The 26,895-nt window shown below is 33.6% G+C and overlaps 1 long non-coding RNA gene across 1 annotated transcript; it reads left to right on the forward strand.

Moving 5' to 3' along the window:
- The first annotated feature begins 4,602 nt into the window (after window positions 1-4,602).
- Window positions 4,603-18,462, forward strand: LOC116535272. Its single transcript, XR_004262126.1, has 3 exons — window positions 4,603-4,722; window positions 15,643-15,649; window positions 18,451-18,462. It is a non-coding gene; the product is annotated as an uncharacterized LOC116535272 (long non-coding RNA).
- Window positions 18,463-26,895: the final 8,433 nt, after the last annotated feature.

Genomic DNA, 26,895 nt, shown 5'->3' on the forward strand with positions numbered 1-26,895 from the left:
TCTCTCATCAATCACCACTTCTCTATCTCTGTTGTCTTTCCTTTCTACCAATTTCTGCTAACTCTGGTGTCTTTGTCCTTTCACTAGTCACCAGATAATGAAGGACAGACAACTCCAAAATTTGGGCTTAGCCCAGGAGAGTTCTTGACTTCTCTCAGGAAAGAATTCAAGGATTATCCAATGGTGTTAAGCTGCAATGTTTATTCAAGCAGCCATGTACAGCAGCAGCAGAAGTACTGTTCCTTCTGGAACAGGGCTGTCCCATAATAAACGTTCCTACAACAGCGGGTCACAGGTAGTTCTGCACTTATGTTTTTACCTACTTTTATTTATGTGCAAATTAAGGGGCAATTTATGCAGAAATTTCTAGGATGGTGATGGTAACTTCTGGGATACTGGGTTGTTGTAATGGAAAGCAGCAGGAACTTCTGGGTGTTGTCATGGCAATGGTAAATTGACATGACACACTGGTGTGTGTGTCTTATGGAAAGCTGCTTCCACAACAGATCTGTATTAACTAGTCCTCAATTTGGTTCATTGTCCAAGCCCCACCCCTGGAGTTGAATGTTGCCTTCTACCTCAATGGTGTCTGTGGTGGAGTTGGTGGTAATGGTGGGTGTGGTGGTGTTTGAAAAGAAACTTTGATTAATTTTTATTGAACTATCAAGCTGTATACTTAGTACTTTTATGTGGATTACCTTGCTTAATATTACACACAAAAAAGCCTATAGTATAGTTGTGAATTCTATATTGTGTATTTATCAGGGTGATTAAATGAATCAATATATGAGAAAATGATCATTGAACTCATTCACAATGTTTAGTTCCCTCCCTAAAAATAAAAATAAAAACTTTTTCACTGCTGGCTTTTGATAGTCTATTTAGAGTCTAATTATAAATTATTATTAAAGTTAACCGCAGTATTAACCTGTAATTTTACAAAGTAACATATATACCATCATATTCTATTTGTTTGCACAAAAAAAAAATAACAGTAAGCAAAATCTTGTTTGTGTATATTTGAGTGCATACAGGTGCATACGTTTTTAAGTTTCTTTGAACAAGGGAAACAATTAGAAGGTATACCACATGCTCATTAATATTTCTAACTAAAAAAAGTGTGAGGCATGGAAGGTTGGTGTAGGGGTGAGAACAATTTCTAGTTTTTTCAAATTGAGATTAAATTGTATGTATTTATCATGTCCAACATGATGGTTTGAAGTATACATACATAGTGAAATGACTAAATCTAGCCAATTAACACATATTTTACCTCATATAGATATCATTTTTGTGGTGAGTACACTTTACATCCACTCTTATCATTTTTCAAGAATACATTATTAATTATATTTGCCATGCTGCACAATAGACCACTCATTCTTTCTTCTTTCTACTACTTCATGATCTTACAACTTCTAACATATTATAAAATTTTGTTACTATTTATCTCTTATTCACTATCATGTAAAGTCCATGGGTACAGACATGTCAGAAGGTTTCATTCTCTGCTATATTCCAAGCAATTTTAATGATGCTAGACATATAATAAGTACCCAACAACTATTTTTTAAATGATTTAGTTTCAGTGTAATAATATTTTAAAATTTTCTCAAGACTTTCCCTGAACTTTTCTTGATAGTTTGTTATTTAGTGTTATCTATTTTCAGTGGATTCATTTACTCATTTTTTCCAGTTGATTAGTACTACTAAAAAGGAGAACTGCTAACCTCATTTTTCCTAGTTTCTCTTTATCTTGTCATGTGTCTAAGGCATTGCCTAATTAAAGCCAAAGCAGGCTCCATAAATGAAAGTTTTATGTAAGTCCATTGGGATCAGCAGTTATGACCCTGCTTTTATTTCTGACATCGGCATTTTATTTCCTCTCTTTTTTTTCTTGGTTAGCGTAGGAGAGGTAAATCAATTTTATTGAACTTTGGAGGAGGTGGAGAAAGATCACAGAATAGAAAGCTCCATCCCTTGTTCCTCCCTGCAAGGATACCAAGTTAACAACTATCTACATAGAAAAAAAGCACCTTCATAAGAACGAAAAATCAGGTGAGCACTCATCATAGTATTTGGTTTTAATTTCATATAGCTAAAAGAGGTACTAAAGAGAAAGAAAAAAACAGTCCCAAATCACCAACACCACCCTTCCTCCATTCCTGGCATCTGCAGCCTGGTGTCCAGAACATCTCTGGACACTGTGGGAAGGAGAAAACAGCAATGGTGAGACATAGAACTAAGTGTTTTCCTGTTAGAACAGGAAGGGAAACCAGACTAAACTAAGCTGACACTTGCCGACAGAGGGAACATTTAGACCAGCCCTAGCCAGAGGGCAATCTCTCATCCTAGCATTCCTAACTTGAGTGCATTCAAACCTTGCCATTGAGGGCTACAATATCCTCTGTCTCCAAGTAAACTTGAAAGGTAGCCTAAACCATAAGGACTACAACTCTTAGTCAAATCCTAGTGCCAAACTCGGCTGAGAAACAGTGGACTGTGGGGGCATGCAACATACTGAGACAACAGCTGTGACAGCCAAGGGAGTGCTGGCATTACCCCTCCCCTAACCCCAGGCTACACAGCTAAAAAAAACCCCAAAAGACTCCACAATAAAACTGTTATAATAAATAAACAAATTCAATAATTTGCAGGATAAAAAATCGACATATAAAAATCAGTGGCATTTCTAAATGCCAACAGAAAACAATGTGAAGAAGAATGTTTTTAAAAAAGGGATCTGGGCCGGGTGCAGTGGCTCAAGCCTGTAATCTCAGCACTTTGGGGGGCCGAGGCGGGTGGATCACGAGGTCAAGAGATCGAGACCATCCTGGTCAACACGGTGAAACCCCGTCTCTACTAAAAATACAAAAAATTAGCTGGGCATGGTGGCGCGTGCCTGTAATCCCAGCTACTCAGGAGGCTGAGGCAGGGGAATTGCCTGAACCCAGGAGGCAGAGGTTGTGGTGAGCCGAGATCGCGCCATTGCACTCCAGCCTGGGTAACAAGAGCAAAACTCCGTCCCCCAAAATAAAATAAAATAAAATAAAATAAAATAAAAATAATAAAATAAAAAAGCGATCTGATTTGCAATGGCCACACATAAAATTAAATACCTAGGAATAAACTCAACCAAAAAAGTGAAATATCTCAGTAATAAAAACTAAAAAACTCCAATGGAAACAATTAAAAAGGACACTCAACAAATAGAAAAATATTCCTTGTTCATGGATTGAAAGAATTTATATGGTTAAAATGTCTATATTACCCAAAGCAATCTACAGATTCAATGCAATCCCTATCAACATACCAATGACATCCTTCACACAAACAGAAAAAATAGCAATCCTAAAATTTACATTAAACCACAAAAGATGCAGAATAGCCAAAGCTATCCTAAGCAAAGGAGCAAACCCAGAGGAATCATGTTACCTGACTTCAAATTAAACAATAGAGCTAAAGTCATCAAACTGCCATAATACTGGCAAAAAAAAAAAAAAAAATTAAAATAGACACATAGACCAATGGAACAGAATAGAGGGCCCAGAAACAAATCCGCACATCTACAGGGAACTCGTTTTCGACAATTCCAAGAACATATGCTGGGGAAAAGAGTTTCGAAGATAAATGGTGCTCAGAAATCTGGATATCCATAGGCAAAACAATGCAACTAGATCCCTATCTCTAGGCCTATATAAACGTCAAATCAACATGGATTAAAGGATTAAATCTAAGACCTCAAGCCATGAAACTACCACAAGAATATACCAGGGAAAAACTCCAGGATATTAGTCTGTGTAAAAATTCCTTAAGTACTATTTCACAAGCCTGGGTAACCAACACAAAAATGGAGAAATGAGATCACGTCAAGCTTAAAAGCTTCTGCAAAGGAAGGGATATAATCAACAAAGTGAATAGACAGCCCACAGAATGGAAGAAAATATTTGCAAACTACCCATCTGACAAGGGATTAATAACCAGAATATATAAGGAGCTCAAACAACTCTATAGGAAAAAAAATCTACAAATGCAATCAGAAGATTGGCAAAAGGTTTGAATAGGTACTTCTCAAAAGAAGAGATACAAACGACAAAGAAGCACATGAAAAGATGCTTAACATCATTGTTCATCAGAGAAAGACAAATCAAAACTACAATGAGATATAATCGCACCCTAGTTATAATGTCTTATATCCAAAACACGTAAAATAAATGCTGGTGAGAGTGTAGAGAAAAGAGAGCTTTTGTACACTGTTGTTGGGCATATAAATTAGTACAACCACTATGGAGAACAGTTTGGAGGTTTCCCGAAAAACTCAAAATGGAGCTACCATATAATTCAGCAATCCCACAGCTGGATATATACCCAAAATAAAGAAAATCAATATATCAAAGAGATATCTGCTCTCCTATCTTTGCTGTAGTGCTGCTTACAGTAGCTAAGATTTGGAAGCAACAAAAGTGTCCATCAACAGATGAATGGATAAAGAAGATGTGGTACATATACACAATGGAATACTATTCAACCATAAAAAAAATGAGATCCAGTCATTTGCAACCACATGGATGAAACTGGAGATTATTATATTAAGTAGAATAAGCCAGGCACAGAAAGGCAACCATTGCATGTTCTCAGTTATTTGTGGGATTTAAAAATCAAAACAATTAAAATCATGAACATAGAGAGTTGAAGGATGGTTACCAAAGGCTTGGAAGGGTAGTGGAGGCTGTACTAGAGGTGGGGATGGTTAATGTGTACAAAAACAAATTGTTAAAATGAGTAAGACCTACTCTTTGATAGCACAACAGGGTGACTATAGTCAATTGTAACTGTATGTTTTAAAACAATGTAAAGAGTGTAATTGAACTGCTCACAACTCAATGCATAAATGCTTGAAAGGATGAATATCTCATTTTTCAGGATGCGCTTATTTCAAATTGCCAAAGAGCTCTTTGATCTGATAAAACACTTCAGCAAAAGTTCAGGATACAAAATATTCAAAAATTGGTAACATTCCTATACACTTAACGACATTCAAGTTGAGAGCCAAGTCAAGAATGCAATCTCATTCGCAGGAGTCACAAAAAGATTAAAATACCTAGGAATACAGCTAAACAGGGAGGTGAAAGATCTCTAAAGTGACAATTACAAAATACTGCTCAAAGAAATCAAAGATGACACAAACAAATAGAAACGCATTCCATGATAATGGATAGGAAGAATCAATATTGTTAAAACAGCTATGCTGCCCAAAGCAATATACAGATTCAAAACTACCAACTACATTCTCACAAAATTATTAAAAACTTTAAAAAAAATTTATATGGAACTGGAAAAAAAAAAGTGAAATCACCAAAGTAATTCTAAGCAAAAGAAAAAAAAAAAAAAAGGTGGAGGCCACACATTATCTGACTTCAAATTATAGTACAAGGCTACAGTAAGCAAAACGGCATGGTACTGGTGCAAAACCAGACACATAGACAATTGGAACATAATAAAGAGCCCAGAAATAAGACCACATACCCATAAACATCAGATTTTCAACAAAGCTGACAAAAATAAGCAATGAAGAAGGGATTCCCTATTCAATAAATGTTGCCACAATAGGCTACCCACATGCAGAAGATCGAAAGTATACTTTTTTCCTTGTACCATGTACTAAAATCGACTCAAGATGGATTAAAGATTTAAATGTAAAAGTATGGATTATAAATACCCTAGAAGATTACCTAGGAAAGTTTTGGCATGGGACCTGGGAAAAATTTCATGATGCAGACTCCAAAAGCAATTGCAACAACAACAAAAATTGAAAAATGGGACCTAATTAAACTAAAGGGCCTCTGTGTGGCAACAAAAAAAGGTATCAACAGAGTAAACAGAAAACCTACAGAATGGAAGAAAATATTTGCAAACTATACATCTGACACTGGTCTCATATTCAGAATTCATAAGGCACTTAAACAAATTTACAAGAAAAAAGCAACCCAATTATAAGATGGGCAAATGACATGAACAAAGGCTTTTCAAAAGAAGACATACACATGTCCAATGAGCATAGAAAAAGATGCTGAATATTACTATCATTAGATAAATGAAAATGAAAACCACAGCAAGATACTATCTCAAACCAGTCAGAAAGGCAATTATGAAAAGCAAAAAAGTAACAGATGCTGTCAAGGTGTGGAGAAAAGAGAATACTTATACACTATGAGTGGAAATGTAAATTAGATCAGCCATTGTGTAAAGCAGTTCAATGATTTCTCGAATAACTTAAAGCAGTATTTCCATTCAACTCAGCAATCCCATTATTGGGTACATACCCAAAGGAATATAGATGGTTTAACCATAAAGACACATGTGCATGCATGCATGTTCATTGCAGCACTATTCACAGTAGCAAAGACATGGAGTCAACCTAAATGCCCATCAATGGTAGACTGGATAAAGAAAATGTGGTATATATGCCCTAAGAAATACAAAGCAGCTATATAAAAGAATGAGATTATGGTCTTTCTGGCAACATGGATGGAGCTGGAGGGCATTATCCTAAGCAAAAATAATGCAGAAACAGAAAACAAAATACTGCATGTTCTCACTTATACTTTGGAGCTAAACACTGAGTACATATTGACCCAAATAAAGGAACAACAGAAACCAGGGCCTACTTGAAGGTGGAGGGTGGGAGGAGCGTGAGGACTGAAAAACTATCACATACTATGCTGATTATCTGTACGATTAAATAATCTGGAACCCTAATCCCAGTGACACACAGTTTATCTATAAAACAAACATGCATATGTACCCCTGAACCTAAAATTAAAGTGATAAAAAGAGCTATCCAGACCTGAAAAGTTAAAACAAGCTTCAAAAAAAAAAAAAATCTGATCTCATTTGAGTATATTTAAAATTTGTGTTTTGCACTATATGGTATGCACAATAACAGAAGATATCATGTCTTTTTGTTCTCCATTGAATCATCAATACCAGACAGAAAGCCTGGCACATATTGGGTGCTTAATATTTATTTGTTGACTGATTAAAAAGTCAAACACATTATTTCTACTTTTACTGTTTACGCCTGGCTAAGGAAGATATTTTTATCTCTAGTCCGTTGGATGTGCATGTTTAGATTGCTAAATTATTACTATGACAAATATTGAAGGGCAGTATTTTGATAGCTCCTAGAGTGCCAATGTTGTATCCTGCATGTTTTTAGAGTTCAACAAGAGAGGCACAACCAGTAACTTGTTCATGCTGTGTTGGGCCACATAATGATATGTGAAGTAGCTGACATGTTTGTTTTTTTTTTTTTTTCCTTTAAGGTTTATTTTAAGTTCCACGGTACATGGATGTACCGTAGGTGTAGGATGTGCAGGTCTGTTACGAAAGTAAACATGTGCCATGGTGGTTTGCTGCACAGGGCAACCCATCACCTAGGTATTAAGCCCAACATCCATTAGCATAATCTTATTTGAGATTTTGAAGTTGATTTAATCATGAATTCCTTATGGAAAACTGATATAAATTCATAATATTGTCAAAGTTTTTTCCTGCATTCTGCTTATAAATGTATGTAATTTCTACTTGGTTGGAATAATCTTGGCATAATAATAAAAAGTTCTGAATCCACTTAGTAGCCATGTATAAGAAATAACCATATTTATCCTATCTGTCAGCAAAATGCTTATTTTTTTCCCAGTGACCTAGATATATCAAAAGCCTGTGAGAGTTACTCTGAATTTATTTTGCAAAAATCAATATCAGTTTCCCTTTCCTATTTCTTTAGGGAATATTTTCTCTTTGCTTTCCACCTGTCCACAGTAGAAACTTTAGTCAAAGATAAATAATATGGCAACCTTTCCAGATTCATCTCCTAGAAAGGAAAGGGATTTTCTACATTGATTCGTTCAGTTGAAATATTGTATTCTGAGCAAAGCCCCAAAGTGTACTGAAAGAAGTTGCTAGCTGATGTTTAACATCGGCAAAGATAGATAGATTTTTATCATCTCTTATAATGTGTGCACATAAGATCTTTTTTAGTACTTAATCATTGAATCATAATTTGAGCTTAGTAAAATACCTTAAAGATCATTACTTTCAAAAGATGAGCAAAATAATTCCTTATACTTCTTTAGCACTTTGCACATTTCAAAGATTCCAAATATGATAGCACAATTGATCCTCATCAATAACCCAATGAGCTAGGTAAGGTGAGAGTACCCCATGTTCTATCAGAACCTATCATGTTCATTTCTCAACTCCTCTTTGTATTACTCTACCCTAGAGGCTAGAAAAATGAATTCTTGGTTTTCCAGTCCCCTGGAATATAGTTCTAGCCAAAAAGATTAAAAAAGGAAAGAGCTAAATCGTGTCATGAGAAATATCTCTGATTACTGATCAAACGAGTGAAAGATATAGTTGGCGTAGCCCCTTTCCCTTACCCTAAAATAGCACATGATATGGTGCCTAGAAGTATAGGAGCCATTTTACAACCACACGGTAATGATGGTGAAACAAAGTTAGAAAGAGCTTGGGTCCCTTAATTCATTGCTGAGTACTTAAAACAATGGCTGCAATTGATTATTTTTAGATATTTTTGTAGCTGATGTTGTGAGAGAAGATAATCTTTATTTGGTCAGGTCACCTATAGACTGGGTAATTTATAAAGAAAAAGATGTTTAATGGACTCACATTTCCACATGGCTGGGGAGGCCCCTCAATCATAGTAGAAGCTGAAAGAGGAGCAAAGGCATGTCTTACATGGCTACAGGCAAGAGAGTGTGTGCAGGGGAACTGCCCTTTATACAACCATCAGATCCCATGAGACTTATTCACTATGAGATGATGAGAACAGCATGAGAAAATCTGCCCCCATGATTCAATTACCTCCCACCGATTCCCTCCTACAACACATGGGGATTATGGGAGCTACAACTCAAGATGAGATTTCAGTGGGGACACAGCCAAACCATATCACCACCCTTATTCAGGTATTTTGTTATTTGCTTATACGTTCTTAGCTAATGGAGCTGGATTCATCATCATTTAATAGATGAAGAAAATGAAACCCAAGTGAATTAAACATGCTTATTAATATAATAACAATAGAGTAATGCATCTTTACCATTCTATAGGATACATTATACTAATACACTCAAATATATGAAGTTAAATTTTAAGTAAGAGAATGAAAATCATGATATTTTTTAAAATAGAGCAAACCTTGGTAAATGTCTCAGTTACTCCTAGAGTAGAGCACAGTACCATTTTATGGAGGCTGCCCTGAGCTCTGACAGTTTCCAGAGTTATAAAAAAAAACCCTGAGGATAATAGTCATTTCAGAAAATACAGACGTATTCCTCCATATTTAGAAGTTCTATGCTGATAATGAGGAAAAAATGCCACATATTTTTCCCAGCTTCACCAATACTGTTCCTATGAATTGTTTCCAGTTTGGGCTATAAGGAAAAGTCCTATTATGAGAATTTTTTTCAAAGTATCCTGGTAAATATATGAATGCACTTTTCTATAATATAGTTACTCAAGAGTGAAATTGATTGGCTAAAGAGTGCCTGTGTCTTCAAATTTACTAGATAACTCCCAAATGTTTTTCAAAGTGGTTATAATAATTGTACACTTCCACCAGAAGATTATTCAAATTTCTCTTCCTTAATATCCTCTTTACTCTTGAAGACTATCAGATTTCTAAAACTTTGCCAATCTGGAATGTGAGTAATGTTTTCATACTGTGGTTTTAATGTATACTTTTGTGATTACTAATAAGGTGGAACACCATTTCAAACATTGATGAGGCATGTACAGTTTTTGTTTTTAAGGAACCGTGTAAATATTTTGCGTGATTTTCTATAGAGTTATCTTTTCCTTATTGATTTTAGGAGATATATATATATATATATACACACACACATACATATATATGATTTTAATTATTCTCAGTAGTTATGTCTATGGAGTCACCACTAACACTGATTTAGCAAATACTGCAATATTGCTCTTATAAAAAATATAGGGTTTGGTTCTTCTGTGCTTTTGGTTACATTTTCATCAATTGAAATGCCATTTGTGTTATATAGGTCCATTCACCAATATCTTTGTAAAACAAGCTAGTCTCTTCAGCATTGGAAAGCTGTTCTGCCCATTATCCTTTTCTTGTATAACCTGCAGTGGTTACATTTAAAATTCTGCAACCTTCTGATTTACAGGACTTATCCACAAGTTTAATGTTTAGCACTAATCAAGAGGGGCTTAACATTGTTGTTACCCTAAGTATCATGATTGTAAATTGTTCGGCTTTCAGCCTTATAACAGCGCTGTCCAGTTTGCTTTTATTAATTGCTCATCATCTTATCAAGCTACAAATTTAATCACTTTTTCATCTTTTTCATAGCTTTATCATACATTATAACTGTTACCTCAGCACTCCCTGGTACAGTCTAACCTATAGATTGACAGATTCCCTCTTCCTTTATCTGGATACACCATAATGTTGATTCATTAACATCAAACTCATGGCCAACAGCATGAGAATTCATGCTTCAACAAAGCTTATCTAACATACATATTTTCTCTGTAAGGCATATCACAGTCTTATTTCACTTACTAATACTTAATAAAGTACTATATTTAATACTTAAGTACTATAGTATTACTAATACTTAAGTGCTATAATTGGGAACCATTTTAAAAAGCAAAATCACCAAAATAAATGAAAAAAAAAATACATAGTGCTAAATAGACCAGAAAAGTACACTTGTTTGCAATATAAGAGCTGAAACAGAAAGCAGAAGGTTGCTGTATTCTAGCTTAGCCAGAAACTTGTGAATCAGGTGATTCTCAAATTAACCAAGAATGACCAAAAAAGTGCCACAAGTATTAATTTTGAGATTACAAATAAATTGTAGTGAGAAGATAAATTTGCAAATACAGAATACTTGAACAATGAGGATTGACTGTGTGTGTCTCTGTGTGTGTGTGTTATATTTATCTTTTGTTAGTTATATGTGTTGATGCTTTGCAAATATGTTTTCCTAAAATGTGACTTGATTTTCACTCTATGATTTCTTTTGAAGAATCAAATTCTTTATATTTAATGCAAGCTAATACATTGATTCTTTTCTGGTTAATGCTTTCTTGTATCTTTATGAGCTTTTTCTCCTATATCATTAAAATATTTTTGTGTTAATATATTTATCTCCTAAAAGCTTAAGAATTTCTCACATGTAGTTCTATAATCAACAAAATAATGATTTTTGCGTGTATGGTGAAGTCAGTGTTTAGGGTTTTTTTTCTGTGTGTACCCAATTATCTCGCACCATTTATAGAAAAGATTGACCTTTCCTCCACACTTCTGAAGGCTTCATTTGTCACAAATCATATATCTATTTACACATGGCTCTATTTCTGCCTTCTCTCTTTTGTCCACTTATTTCTATCCCTAGACCAATATCATACTACCTTAATTACTAAAATTTTACATAGTAATAAATGTTGAGATCCGGCAGCCCAAGTTCTCACACACTGGTCATCTTCTGCAAAAGTTATTCATTATTTTTGCTACTAGGCATTTCTATATACACTTTAGAATCATTTTGTAAGTTTCAAAACTACCTATAAATATACTGATGGTTGAATTCAGAGGTCAATTTAAGAAAAATTGACATCTTAGCAATACTAAGTCTTCCAAATCTAAATAGAGTATATTTAATTTTTCTTTAGGTTTTTAATTACTCTCATTGATGTTTACAGAATTCTGTACAGGGATCTTTACAAATTATTTAGGTGCAATATTTGATAATTGATATTTAATGGTCCTGTAAAGGTTATATGTTTAAATGTCATTTTCTATGTTCATGGGATATAAAAATGCCAGTCTTTTAATGATTTTGATTAGAGAACTTATTAAACTTATTAATTACAATAATTTATGTATGGATTTTTGGTATTTTCTACATACATAATTATATTATATATAGATATAGTCACCATTTTCCTTTTTTGACTGAATAGAACTTTACCATGCTGGCTAGGACCTCAGTACATCTGTTAAAGTGATGGTAGTGAGCAAACTTGTGTGGTTTGAAATGTCAAATAAAAATTGTTCAGTGGGTTACCATGAAGTATTTTAGTAGTTGTCAGTTTTCACGTAAAATATGTCCTCTTATAAAATTTTAGCCAAGTTGTTTTTATTATAAATGTGTTATTAATTGTATCAAATATCTTTTTCCACTTATTTTGAAGATGATATGATTTTGCCTTTTAATATGGTAATATGATATATAAGTTAAATTTTTAATGTAAAACAAGTAGAGCATTTCTGAAAATAAATGCAATACAATTATGTGTCATCTTTCTTTATGTTGCTAATATTTTGTGAGGATTTTTGCATGCATACTTTAAATGAGAGTTACATGTAAATTTCACTTCTTATATAGCTGTTGTTAGAGTTTGTTAACAGCGAAATTTAGACTCAGAACAAGTTGGGATTTGTACCTTCTTATTCCATTATTAAGAATGATAATTTGGGTAACACTAGAATTATTGCTTTTTTGAATGTTTGTTAGAACTGCCAGTGAAATTCTTGGCATCTGCAGCTTTCAATATAGAAAGGTTTTTATAGTTAATGAAAATGCTTTAATAATGATATAATTGTTTGGTTTTAAATTACTTCTGAGCCAATTTTGCGAAATTATTTTTTTCTAGGAATGTATAAATTTTATCTAAATATTCAAAATACTGACAAGTTGATTAAAATATTCTTTTATTATGGTGTTAATGTCTAAAGGATCTATGGAAATATTTGGTTTTTTATTTGTAATGTGTTTTGGAGGAGATTTATTGTTAAATAACAGTTTATTTTTAGAACAGTTTGATTTGCATAGAAATTGCAAATTTAGTACAGAGTTCCTGTATACAGTAAAACTAATTTCTCCGTTATTATTTTATATTAGTATCATAAATTTCTTAAAATTAATGAACTAGTATTATTAATGAAAATTCATACTTTATTCATATTTGCCTACTTTTCATATATTGTCCTTTTTCTGTTTCTGGATTCAACACAAGTGACATTCCGTTGCTATGTCACCTGGGAATCCTTTAGGTGGTGACAGTTTTTCAGACTTTTCTTGTTTTAAATGTCAACATTTTGAGGAATATTGGTGAGATATTTTATAAAACTCTATTAGGATTTGTCTGATGCTTTTCTTATGATTAGACTGATGTTAGGGTATGCATTCTCAATGTGATGACTTTTGATGTTGACTCAGATCATGTGGCTAAGGTGAGGTTTGTCAGCACTCTTTATGGCAAAGTCATTCTTCTTCCACCATGATTTTAAAGGAAGTCACTATGCATAGGCTCCTTACTGTATGTAGTCACACTAAGAAAGGGGACTTATTCTCTGCCTCCTTCCTGGTGGACTATCTAAACAAATTATTTGTAATTCTTCTGCAGAGGATATTTGTTCCTTCTCCTCTGTTTAGGTGTTTATTCAATAATCTAGTTATTTGAGGATTCATGAATTTTTATTTTATACTTTGGGTTATAACCCAATATATTATTTTACTTTGTTGCTCCAATTGGTCTAGTTTTGACCAAGAGGAGCTCCATCAGTTGGCTCTTGTATCAGCTTTGATATAATCTCATCAGAGAGTGTGTGTGTGTGTCTGTGTGTGTGTGTGTGTCTGTGTGTGTGTGTGTGAGTGTGTTGTCTTTTGGTGAACACTTTCTTATATTCCACTACTATGAGATGCTCCAGGCTCATCATATATATTTCCTACCCCATTTTAGAATCAGCCATTTTTTCAAGGATCCCTAGTTTCTCCTATTGGAGTATTAAATAAACTGAGATCTGAGTATTAAGTGCGCTCACTTGTACTGGGGTGTCATTTCTAGATTCTCAGGTATAAGAACATGAGAATATATGTGTGTCTACTAGCCTTCTTACATAGATATACCTATACATATTTGGATATGTAACCATCTGACTCTATATTAAGCAAGACATGAGTTCATACTGATGTCTCCAATTTTAATTCATTATCACATATAATATTTCAGCCTGCTCACCTTGCTTTTCTGTAAACAATTATTCCAACAGTGAAAAACCTGCCTCTAGCCATCTGACATAATCCATTTACTTAATTTAAAAAAAATTATTTGAACTTATTGATATATTGACATCTTACAATATTAAGTCTTCCAGTCCATGAACAAAGAATTATTTCTCCCTTTATGTAGATCATCTTTGTTTCATCAGAGTTTGTAGTTTTCAGTATTTACACACTGCACGCATTTTGGTAGACACATACTTAAGTATTTCATTTTTTCTTGGTGCTATTGTAAATCATGTTTTTAAATTTCAAATGCCAATTATTCCTGACTGGTATATAGGAAAGTAGTTTTTATATTATAATTTGGTAATACAAGTTTGTTATCATTTTATAACATACTAGTGACATACTTTTTTTATTGACTTTGGGGAATTTTCTGCATAGGTAATCATATTATCTTCAAAGATTGTTTTATTTATTCTTTTTCAATCTATATACCTCCTATTTTTTAAAATTGTCTTATTGCACTAGCTATGGCTTCCAGTATGATGTTGAACTGACGTGGTGAGAAGGAACATCCTTCCCATGTTCCCAAAGATGGTGAGGCACCCACTTTCTTGCCTTTAAATATGTTACCTGGAGACTTTGTGTAAATGTTATTTACCATGTTGAGAAAGTTCGCTTGTATTCATAGTCTTTTGAGAGTTTTATCATAAATGGGTGTTGGATACTGTCAAATGCATTTTATGCATTAATTGATAATATTACATAATTTTTCTTTTTTAGACTATTGATATGGATTACACTGACTGATTTTCAAATATTGAAGCAGCCACGTATACATGGAGTAAATTGTCCTTTGTCATGGTGCATATTTTAAAATATGTTGTGAAATTTGATTTGCTAATATTTTATTGAATATTTTTGAATATGTGTACATTAGAGATTGCTCTGCAGTTTTACCTTTTGTAATAAGTTTATTTGGCTTTTATGTGAGTTAAGAAGTTTTCCTTCTGCTCCTAGTTCTTAGAAGAGATAAAAGATAACTTGTATTATTTATCTCTTAAATATTTGGTAGCATTCACCAATGAAAACTTCTGTGCCTTGTGCCCCTATTTTGGAAGAGTAAATGTTAGTTCCTTTTCTGTAATAGCTTTAGGCCTATTCAGATTATGTATTTTTCTTTGTGTGAGTTTTTATAAGTTCATGGCTTTGAAGAAATTGATCCATTTCAACAAAGTTGTCTAAATTGTGGGAATACACCCAGAAAATAAAATACCTGGGAATGCATTTAACCAAGGAGATGAAATATCTCTACAAGGAGAACCACAAAACACTGATGTAATAAATTGTGGACACAAAACCAAATAAAAAATCACCCTATTCTGATGGATTAGAAGAATAAATATTACTAAAATGACCATATTGTCCAAAGCAATCTACGGATTCAATGGTGCTCCTACTAAACTACCAACACCATTCTTCTCAGAATTAGAAAAAAAAAAAAACTATCTTAAAATTCATATGGAACTTGCACTTTGGGAGATCAAGGATGGTGGATCACGAGGTCAGGAGTTCAAGACCAGCCTAGCCAACATAGTGAAAACCTGTCTCTAATTAAAATACAAAAAATTAACTAGGTGTGGTGGTGGGTGCCTGTAATCCCAGCTACTCATGAAGTTGAGGCAGGAGAATCGCTTGAACCTGGGAGGCAGAGGTTGCAGTGAGCCAAGATCACACTATTGGACTATAGCCCAGGCAACAATGCAAGACTCTGTCTCAAAAAAAAAAAAAAATTATATGGAACCAAAAAATAGTCTGAATAGCCAAAGCAATGTTAAGCAAAAGGAACAAAGCCGGAGACATCCCACTGCCTGAGCTCAAATTTTACTACAAGGCTATAGTAACCAAAACAGCATGATGCTGGTACAAAACAAACACATAGATCAATGGGACAGAATAGAGAACACAGAAATAAAGCCACACATCACAATAAAACCATCTGATCTTTGGCAAAGTCAACAAATACATACGATAAGGAAAAGAAACCCTATTCAATAAATGGTGCTGGGAAAATTGAATAGCCATATGCAGAAGTATGCAACTGGATCCTTACCTTTCACAATATACAAAAATTATCTCAAGATATATTAAAAATTAAATATAAGAGTGAAACTATAAAAATCTTGAAATGAAACCTAAGAAACACTCTTGAGGACATTGAGCTAGGCAAAGAATTTATGACTAAGACCTCAAAAGCAAATGCAACAAAAACAAATATAGACAAATAGGCCCTAGTTAAACCAAAGAGATTCTGCACAGCAAAGACATTTTCAAGAGTAAATGGACAACCTAGTGAATGGGAGAAAATATATGCAAACTATGCATCTGACAAAGGACTAATATCCAGAATCTATAATAAAACTAAAAAAAATCTTAACAAGAAAATAATTGAAGTTGCTAATTAGTTGATTTTGGAAATGGGTGATTTCCTGGATTATCCAGATGTGCCCAATACAGTGAATAGGGTTCTTTCACATGGAGGAGGGAAGCAGAGGGTCAAATTCAGAGAGAATTGAAGATGCTACAATGCTGGCTTTGAAGATGGAAGAAAGGGCCAGGATCCCAGGATTTCAGATGGCTCCTGGAAACTGAAAAAGTCAAAGAAATGGATCATTGCCTAGCCACAAAGAAGGAATGTAGCATTCTTAACACTTGATGTTAGTCCAGTAAATCCAACTCAGACCTCTGCTTTCTAGAAGTACATGATAATAAATTTGTTTTGTGGCTTTTTTTTTTTTTTTGTAATTTGTTACAGCAGCAGTAGGAAAGTAATACAGATGCCACAAACCCAGGATTAATTCGATCCTTTTTTTTTCTTTTTTAGAGATGGGGTTTCTCCATGTTGGCCAGGCTGGTTTCGAACTCCTGACCTCAGATCATCCACCCACCTCAGCCTCCCAAAGTGCTGGGATTACAGGCGTGAGCCACCGTGCCCGGCCAGATCCTTTTTTTTCCTAAGAAACTTGTGGTAAAGAAGGTATCTACCAAAGGCAGGGCAGTTGAAATGGTTCATCTGCCAAGTAGGTAATAAAAGAGGTGCATTGTCTGTAGACAATTTTAAAACAGGAACAAAACTGAATAAATGCCAGTCTTTTTCCTTACCACCACCATACCCCAACATTTCTAAATAACACCAGTAATAAAATCATCATTTCCCCCCAAAAAATTCCAAAATTGTTTTGTATTTTTCATAAACAATCTATTTTTTAAAAAAGCTTTAATGAGGTATAATTGGCATACAATAAACTGCACAAAGTGTTCAATTTAATTAGTTTTGATCTTTGATTCTTAGAATTTCTGTTTCCTTACATTATCCATCTGTTCTTGCAAGTGTTCTACATTTTCCATTAGTGCTGCTACTATATGGATCATGATTGCTTAAAATGCCTTGTACAATAATTCCAACATGTGGTTCAATTTCTTGCTTTGTTTCTTCAGATTGTGTTTTTCTTATCTTTTTGGGATGCCTCGCAATTTTTTGTTAAAAGCCAGACATGTTGTGTGGTTAAGTAGAACTGAGTCAAACAGGCCTTTAGTGTGAGGGTTTATGTTTATCTGTGTTTATATTGGATACAGTCATAGGTATCTGATGCTTCAAGTTCCCCTAGGATCTTTGCCAGTTTCTCCCTTCTTGCCTTTGTGCTTCCCTAGCTTCTATTACTCAAAAGAATACACATGTTGCAGCTCTTAAACCATAATCCACTGTTATTATACTGGAGCCTTTTTAGTGTGGTGGCAAAGTGCTGGGAAGTGTAAAAATTATCGAATTTTATTTGTAAATCTCAATCTTGTAATAATTTTGTGTTTCTTGGATTTGATATTTACAGATGTTTTTCCAGTGAGAGAGGGTTTCCTTGCTTACATGAGACAAAAGTAAGAGAGGGGCTGGAGTCGTGTGAATCCTTTCACCTAAGTAGGATAAGGCTCTAGCAAAGTTATTTTCCTCTGCAGAGCAGGGCTTCATTACGAAGAAAAAAAGCTGAGTCTGTTTTACAGTCATTACTTTTTCCCTCTCCATGCCAGATCCAGAAGGGAATTTTTCGTGGATCCTCATCATGAGAAGCTGGTACTATTCCTGGAAGCAAATCCCATGACATTGCACCCTTTGCAAAGACTCTGGAACCCAGGAATTTCTTGCTTTTAATGCTTATTCATAATTAGATTCCATAATTTCATCAAAATTACTGTTTAATTGTCATTCAAGTGCCATTTAAAGTAATTCAGTAACATTACCTGTTTACTGTCACAGTGTCCATTTGTTCCACGTGAGCAGATATTGGCCCTGACTCCCTGGATTCAACTGTTTTTCTAGATTTCAGGATGATTGTGACATCAGTTCTTACATGAATCCAAGATAAGTCATTGATTTTCAGTTTATCCAACTTTTTCTTGTTAAAAATATAAGAATGACACTTCTAACTGTCTCAATGTCAGAGCTGAAAATGCAAATGTATCTGTATTTCTTTTTGTATCTCAGGATGTACAATCCCAACTGACCTATTTTCAAGTTCACTGTTTATTTTGCCAATTCAAAGCAATATGTTTTTAGAGAAAAAGTCTCATTCTGACACCAGGCTAGAATGCAGTGGCACGACGTCACTGCAGCCTCCAACTCTTGGGTTCAAGCAATTCTCCCACCTCAACCTCCCAAGTAGATAAGACTACAGGTCTGCACCACCATGCCTGGGTAATTTTTAACTTTTTTTTTTTTTTTTTTTTTTTTTGGTAGAGATTGGGTGTCTCTGTGTTGCTTAATAAGTCTCAAACTCCTGGCTATACACAATCCTCCCATCTTGACCTCCCAAAGTGCTGTGATTATAGGTGTGAGCCACGCTCAGCCAATTCAAATCTATATTGAGCCCCTTTAGTAAAATTTTTATTCCAGTTATTTTCAACTTCAGAATTTCAATTCAGTTCCTTTAAAACATTCGTGTTTCTATATTGATATTCTTTATAATGTGAGGCATCATTCTATTTTTTAAATAAATGGTTTCTTTTATTTCTTTGAACATGGCTTAGTAGCTAATTTAAAGTTTTTGTCAGGTGAATTCAATATTCGAGCTTCTTCAGATAGTTTTTCTACGGAGCACTTTATTTTCCCTAGGTGTGGGCCATATTTTCTTGTGTCTTCGCATTACCAAATATTCACTTGTTGAAAATTATACATTTAAAATAATACAATGTGGCAATTCTAGAAATCAGATCCCCCCTCCCTCCCTAGAGTTTGTTTTCATTGCTGTTTGCTTTGTTGTTGCTTTGTGTTTAGTGACCTTCGTGAACTAATTCTGTAAGGTCTATATGTATTCTTTACTGGGTACAAACACTGAAGTCTAGCTAGCTTATTGGTTAGCTAATAATTGGTTACAGACTTCCTTAAATGCATGAAACTAATAAATCTCTCAGTCTTTGACAAACAGATTTGTGTGCATGTAGGGGCGTGCCTTCAACACTCAGGCAGTTAACAACCCTACCTTAGCTATTGCTTACTGCTTGTGCAGGGCATCATAGTCAGCTGGAGGATTGTGGTCCTCTTAGAAATTTATTTGGCATGTTCACAACGTTGTACTTGCATTTAGTTTTCTAGATTCCCAGGAATTTGTCAGAATATTTCAAATGCCTCCAGGGATATAGTATTTCCTGTATCTCCCTTTAAGTTGTTTTTTGCCTGGATTTTACTTGCCCCAATTGGTATTGTAGACTCAGGCAGCTATAATGTTTAATGACTGCCACTTATTATTTTTGACAAATACCACAGGCAAAACTTTTCCTGAGGAGTAAACTTACATTATTTGTCAATGTTTGGCAAATGAGCCTTTTCTAGTGTACCAGGATACAGGATAAACAGTAAGAATGCTCTGGGAGTAGAATTTTTTGAGGCACACCAGCTCTGTTCTGTGAACTCTTGCCTGCAAGGCTGCTAATTTTCACAACTACTATGGTTGTGAAGTTGCCAGTTTTCATGGTTCCCACAGAACTGGGGACATGAAAATGAGAGTGTGTTGAGTTAAAACACAACAAATCCAGACTTTCCTACTATGGCTCCAAGTTTGATTGAATAAACACTCCTCAGATTGCTGTAACCCCCTAGTTAATTTCCAGCTTTATAAAAAGGTTGATTTTGACATTTTTTTGCTACTATTTTGTTGCTTGCATGGACAAATGGATTTAAGAAAGTTTGCACTCTGCTATTTGATTGTGCATAGGTTTTGCATATACTTTCTTCCATGCTGTGGATTGCCTTTTCATTTCTGTAGCAATATATTTCAAATAGTAATATTTTAAAGTTTAATTCAATATATTAATTTTAAAAAAAACTTATGTTCATACTTTTTGGGTTTTTCTGAGACAGGGTCTCACTCTGTCACCCAAGCTGGAGTGCAGTGTTGCAAGCATGGCTCATTGCAGCCTAAATCATGGTTTTTGAGTCCAGTGTCAGAAATACTTGCTAACCAAAGTTCACTAAAATATTTTTTCTTTTATATATAAAATATAATTTCTTTTATAGGAATTGGGTTTATTTTTTATAAGCTTTATATTTGTATCTTGTACATTTTGGTCTATTATCCATTTAAAGGTATTGTTTGTAAATTGTTTAATATTAGGAAGGTCAGAAGTTCTTTTTTGGCATATGCAATGTAATTATTAGTGCACCATTTAATTACTGTGGTTTCTTTGTTGAAAATCAGTTGACCATATTTTTGGACACTCTCTTCAGTTTCATTGATCTATTTGTCTATGCCAATTCAATTTGTTTTTATTACCAAAGTAATAAACTCTGAAATTTGGTAATTTAAATCCTCCAAATTTGTATTTCCTGTTCAACATTATTTTGGCTATTCTAGGATTTGTTTTCATTTCTATGAAAATTTTATAATTATCTTAGTACTTTCTACAAAAACTAAATGCTGAAATTATGTTAAATATAAATTTCAACTTTAGGAAATATGATAAAAATATTGCATATTCCAATCTTTGAATGTGATATATGTCTTCATTTCATTACAATTTTTAATTTCTCCCAACCATATTTTGTAATTTTTATTGTACAGGTCTGACACATATTATCATATTTATTTCTTAGTGTTTTATTATTTTGATGTTATTGCAAATGGTATTTTAAAATTTAAAATTGATAAATATTATTGCTAATACATAAATACAAATAATATTTTTCTATTTACCTGTAATCTCCTTAATTTAGGAAGACTACTAGGCTCTGCCTGAGTTTCCCCCTCCTGTTGTGTAGCCTGGAAATTCCCTCCAGACCGTCAACTAGAGAAGTTATAGGATTACTTTACTTGTTTCCCATGTCTCAGACATCACTGTTAAATGTCTGGAAATTATCATTTAATATATTTTGTCTGGTTGTATAGTTGTTTCAGGAAGAAGAGTAAATATGTTCCCTCTTACACCGTATTACCTGGTAATGGAACTGCTGAACATAGATGCAAGAATCTCTCCACAAAATACTAGCAAACTGAATCCAACAACCCATTAAGATCATTCATGATGATAAAGTGAGATTCATCTCAGGGATGCAAGGATGGTTCAACACATGCAAATTAATAAACATGATACATCCCATTAACAGAGCCAAGAATAAAAAATATATGATCATTTCAAAAGATACTGAAAACATTCAACAAACAATAACATACCTTTATGATAAAAAACCCTCAACCAACTCTATATAGAATAAACCTAACTCAAAATAATAAAAGCCACATTTGACAAACCTACAATCAACATTGTACTGAATAGAGAAAAATTGAAAGCCTTTTCTCTAAGAGCTAGAAAAAGACAAAGGTGATCCACTTTCATCAATTTTACTCAATATAATACTGACCGGAACAATTAGGTAAGAGAAAAAAATAAAGGGCATCTAAGTTGGAAAGAAAGAAATCAAATTAGCTTGTTCATAGATGACATATTCTTATATTAGAAAATCCTAAGGCTCCACAAAGGACCTGTTAGAATTGATAAATGAATTTAGTAAAGTAACAGAAGACAAAATCAACATACAAAAATCAGTAGCATGTATAAATGTCAATGGCAAGAAAATCTGAAAAAAAAAAAATCAAGAAAACAATCTCATTTACGACAGCTCCAAAATATAAAATACCTATGATTCAATTTAACCAAAGTAGTAGAAGATCTATACAAGGAAAATTATAAAATGCTAATGAAAGAAATGAAAGAGTACACAAAAAAAGAAAAGATATTACATGCTCATGGATGGGAACAATTAATATTGTCAAAATGATAATTCTAACCACAGCAATTTACAGATTCAATGCAATTTCTATCAAATTATTAGTGACATTTTTCACAGTAATAAAAAATTCTCAAATTTACATGGAATGACAAAGAAAAAAACAAACGGCCAAAGAAATCCTGAAGAAAAATAACAAAGTTGGCTTTATCCTTAAGACAGTTATATATGTATTATATTTAAAGACCAGATAGAAAATTTCTAAATGTTGATTTGTGCTGTGTTCACATATTTATTTTACTTTTGATTAAGCAAAAAAGTTGGTAATGGAAATGAATATTTTGACTTTATATCTCACTTTTGGTGTAAATCAAGTATGTAGTCAAAATAAGAATACTTGTAATTAATGTGGTATAAATTGCCACACTGTACTCACATACATGATCATCTAAATATATTTTATGTGCTGCATTTACAATGTTATGCCTGAATAGGATGACAAGAAAGGTAGATGAAGAGCAAAGTCAAGCCCTTTTGTTTTGAGGCTTCTAATTTTCAGTACTCTCAGGTTAGAGTTGTATATAGAAATGATTTTACAGGCTCAGAGTAAAACTGGAGAATTTTCTGACTGTTTTAATTGCGCTTACTACTTTTGATTGTCATTATAATAGATAATAAAGGGCTGACTTTATAATCCTACTTAAGGCAATTAAGGATTAAAAATATAAATTAAAAATTGAAATGAAAATGATAAAACAAACAATCTGGGAAAATATCAAAATAAAACTTTGAAGGACCATCTATATCCTCCCACACATCCCATAAGTAACAACCGATATTTGCCTTTGGCTCTATCTGTATATTTAAGTTTTTCATGGAACTTAAAAATCAATATAGTCTCTATCCAGAAACATTTTGATTTTGTGGCCCTGGGTATGAATCTTACAAATCATCAAATGAATTCTTTCTTTTCTCAAAATAAAAAAAGAAAAGAAAACAAAATAGGGTGCTCAGAAAGATAAAATTATTGTTCAAGGTCAAATAGCATTTCTCAAAGTAGGGTTTGTTAGAGTAGGTAGTTAGATATGAGCAGGGCAGATGAGGGCTTCAGAAATGTCATGCACTTATTGGGTGATGGTCCGATAATCATAAAACTGTCCCTCTGAAATGGTAAGTGGCCACGACTGGCTCTAAGAACCAGGGAGCTTCCCAACAAATAGGAGATATTGGTGCAAGCAAAACCACAATTCCCTGATAAGGTCTTGAGCATGTGCAGTACGGGGCAAAATGGTAGAATTTGACAGGTATATGATTTTCCTGTGAGGGCACTCAACCAGTAAGGGAAAATCACCCCAAGTGAGCATGCATACGACTTCAGCTAAGGCACATGCATATTACCTCCCAGACACTGGTAGGTACTGCACATGTGGCAACTAAACAACAACCTGTCCCAAGAAAGAGAAAAGTGGAAGAGAAAGAAAAAAGCCCAGAACCAAGCCAATGTATAAAATTCTGAGCCAAAGACTGAGCAGGGCACTTGATTTCTCAAGTTGTCTGATTGGCATTCTTCCAAGTCATCCAAGACATATGCATGCATATGCACAGGTATATATGTATGCATATATGTATATATGTATATTCACATCAGTATTTAAATATAATGGGACAATGGATCCAAACACAAAACTGACCAAAGTAAAGTTCTGAGAAAGTTCAAGAACTGAACAACAGTGTGGACTGGCTCCTAGGTTTACAAAGTGGCCTCTAAGCAGCCCTCACATAAACAAAGTTGACTAGAATAATACTTCAATGGTTCTAAAATCTAAATTGTGATTGGAACTGGCACCCACAAAGATAATCCAGAATTGCACACTAAACCTAAGCAGGGTAAATATCTGCTAAGGGATTTAATTGGGATCAAGACTCTCCTAACATGATATCCAAGAATATTAAGATACATTAATAATCATTTATCACACTACAATCTGGGAAAATCACAACATGAATTAGAAAAGAGTCTAGCAGATGGTAATACTGAGATGAATCAGACATTAGAATAACCTAATGAGGATTTAAAAACAATCATAATACAAATTCTCAATGAGAAATTATAAACATTCTTAAATAAAAAATATAAAATTGCATAAAGTTTTCTACAAATAGGATCAAATAAAAATCATAGAACTGGATAATGCAATAACTGAAACAAACTTTATGGATAGACTCAATATTAGGATGGAAATGATAGAGAATATAATCAGTAAAATTGACCACAGACCAATCAAATTTATCAAAAGTGAATAACAGAGAATAGATGGTCTTAAAAAAAAAAAAAAAAAGACATTCAGGGACCTGTGAGCCAATAACAGAAGATTTAACATCTACATAATCGCATACTAGAAGAAGAGAATAAAAAGAAGGGTGTTGAAAGATTTATCAAAACACATAATGAGTGAAACCTCCCAAAATTTGTCAAAGACATGAATGTATAGAACTAAGAAGCTGAGCATCCACCCCCATCAAGATAAACCCCCAGATTTCACACCAGGACACATTATAGGCAACCTGATGAAAACTACAGAATAAAAAGTCTTGAGAATAGCAGAAATGACACCTTACCTATAGGGAAAAAGCTCAAATGACAGAGGATTTCTCACCAGAAATGACAGAGGCCAGAAACAATAGTTATGTTTTTCAAGTACTAAAAGAAATGTCAATCCTAAATTTTTTATCTAACACAAATTTTATTTAAAAATGGGGGTGAAATAAACAGATTCTCTAATGAAAAAACAAAAACAAAAACAAAAACTAGGAATTCTTGCCAGCAGATCTACCTTCAAAAAATGGTTAAAGAAAATTTTCCAAGCACAGAGGAAATGATAATAGGCTTGTCCACCATCATCGCTCTTATTCAACAGAATTCTCAGAGTCCTAGCAATCACAATAAGACCAAAAAAAAAAAAAAAAGGAAAAAAGGAAATAAAGTTTACAGATTGGAAAGAATGGCACATAACTCTCCCTATTAGAAGACTTTCTATTAACAAATATCCTGAGGAATTTCCAAAACATTATGCAAATTCAACAGTGTTACAGGATATAAGATCAATACACAAAAATCAATCATGTTTCTAAGCATCATTAGAGATTATAGAATATTATATAATCTTGTCTTAGAAACAGCATTCTTTAAACAAAATCTTAAATAGGACCCTAATACATAAAATAAAGTACAAAAGCTCTGACTGACCTGGGATTATAAACCCAGAACTACCACACATTCATACAACACCTCATGGTTGCCCATGAAACAAATCTAGAAAAACCTAGTAATCCTTAGAACACAAGTTGAAATCTACTAATACAGACCAATCCATTTATTTTTATAAGGGAACTGAGGTTCTTGGAGGTAAAGTAATTTGCGGAAGTTCACAGGTCTACCTACTTACCAAGCCAGGGCTAGAATTTAGATCTGATTTTTTTTTAGACTACTTTCAACATATTCGCTTTTAATAATAATACACATCCTGAAACAATACAAATGTTATCCTTAAGTATAAAACAATAATAGTAATAACAACAGTAACAACAGCCGTAGCAGTGGCAATGACCATGTTTTAGTCATGGTGCTGCTTGCTGTTTAATAAATAAGAATATCAATTACATGTAGAGCTTATATAGCTCCAAATGTGATCTAGAAAATATTCTAAGCTCTTCATAAATGTTAGCTCATTTTAATCTCACCACAATCATGTGAAATAGGTATCATTATTATCTTCATTTTACAGAAGGAGAAATGAAAAACCTGCATCCATTTAGTGAAGATTTGGGATACTAATCCAAGCAGCCTGGTTTTATAATCTACTCTTTTAACTACACAGTATACAGATGAGTAAATTGAGGAAAGGAGTAATTAAGTAACTTGTCTAAGGTTACAAATACTAAAAGTAATGATACAGGGGAAATGTCAATATTCATTGGGTATATCTTCATATAAATATGATACGTATAGAATCAAAGAAATGCCTGAAACTCCTGCCACCTGTTCTGATTAGTTCAGAGGACCTCATCATAAATGATGTCTGAAACAATGGACAGATCAAGATGAACAAATAATATAAATTTTTTTCTAGTTTAGCTTTTAGAGGAATACTTTAAACCCTTGTAAAGGGCACAGCCCTGTCCTTATTCATTTTACTTTGCCTGGCTTTAACAACTCAGCCCATTGCCAGGACAGCCTATGCCTAGTGGAAGTGTCTATAGTAGCTTTGTTGGATTATCTTTCTTTGGCATTTTCAAGATGAAGCTTCGCAAGTTTGCTTTAGCCTATTAAATATGTTTTCCTTATTAATGGTAGTTAATAAAAAGTATGCTAGGAAATATTATGTATTATGGTATACAAACCCTTCTAAAAATTATATGAAACCATCCTGAAAACTATTATATTCTAGATAATTTATCACACACCATTATGTTGATGGAAGCATAGATTCTTGCTGTAGTCATAACACATGATTTAGTTTGTGTGTAATATTCAGCATAGTTTAG

Source organism: Sapajus apella, unplaced genomic scaffold, assembly GCF_009761245.1.
Source record: "Sapajus apella isolate SASKATOON/1434 unplaced genomic scaffold, GSC_monkey_1.0 scaffold93, whole genome shotgun sequence".
Classification (NCBI taxonomy): Eukaryota; Metazoa; Chordata; class Mammalia; order Primates; family Cebidae; genus Sapajus; species Sapajus apella.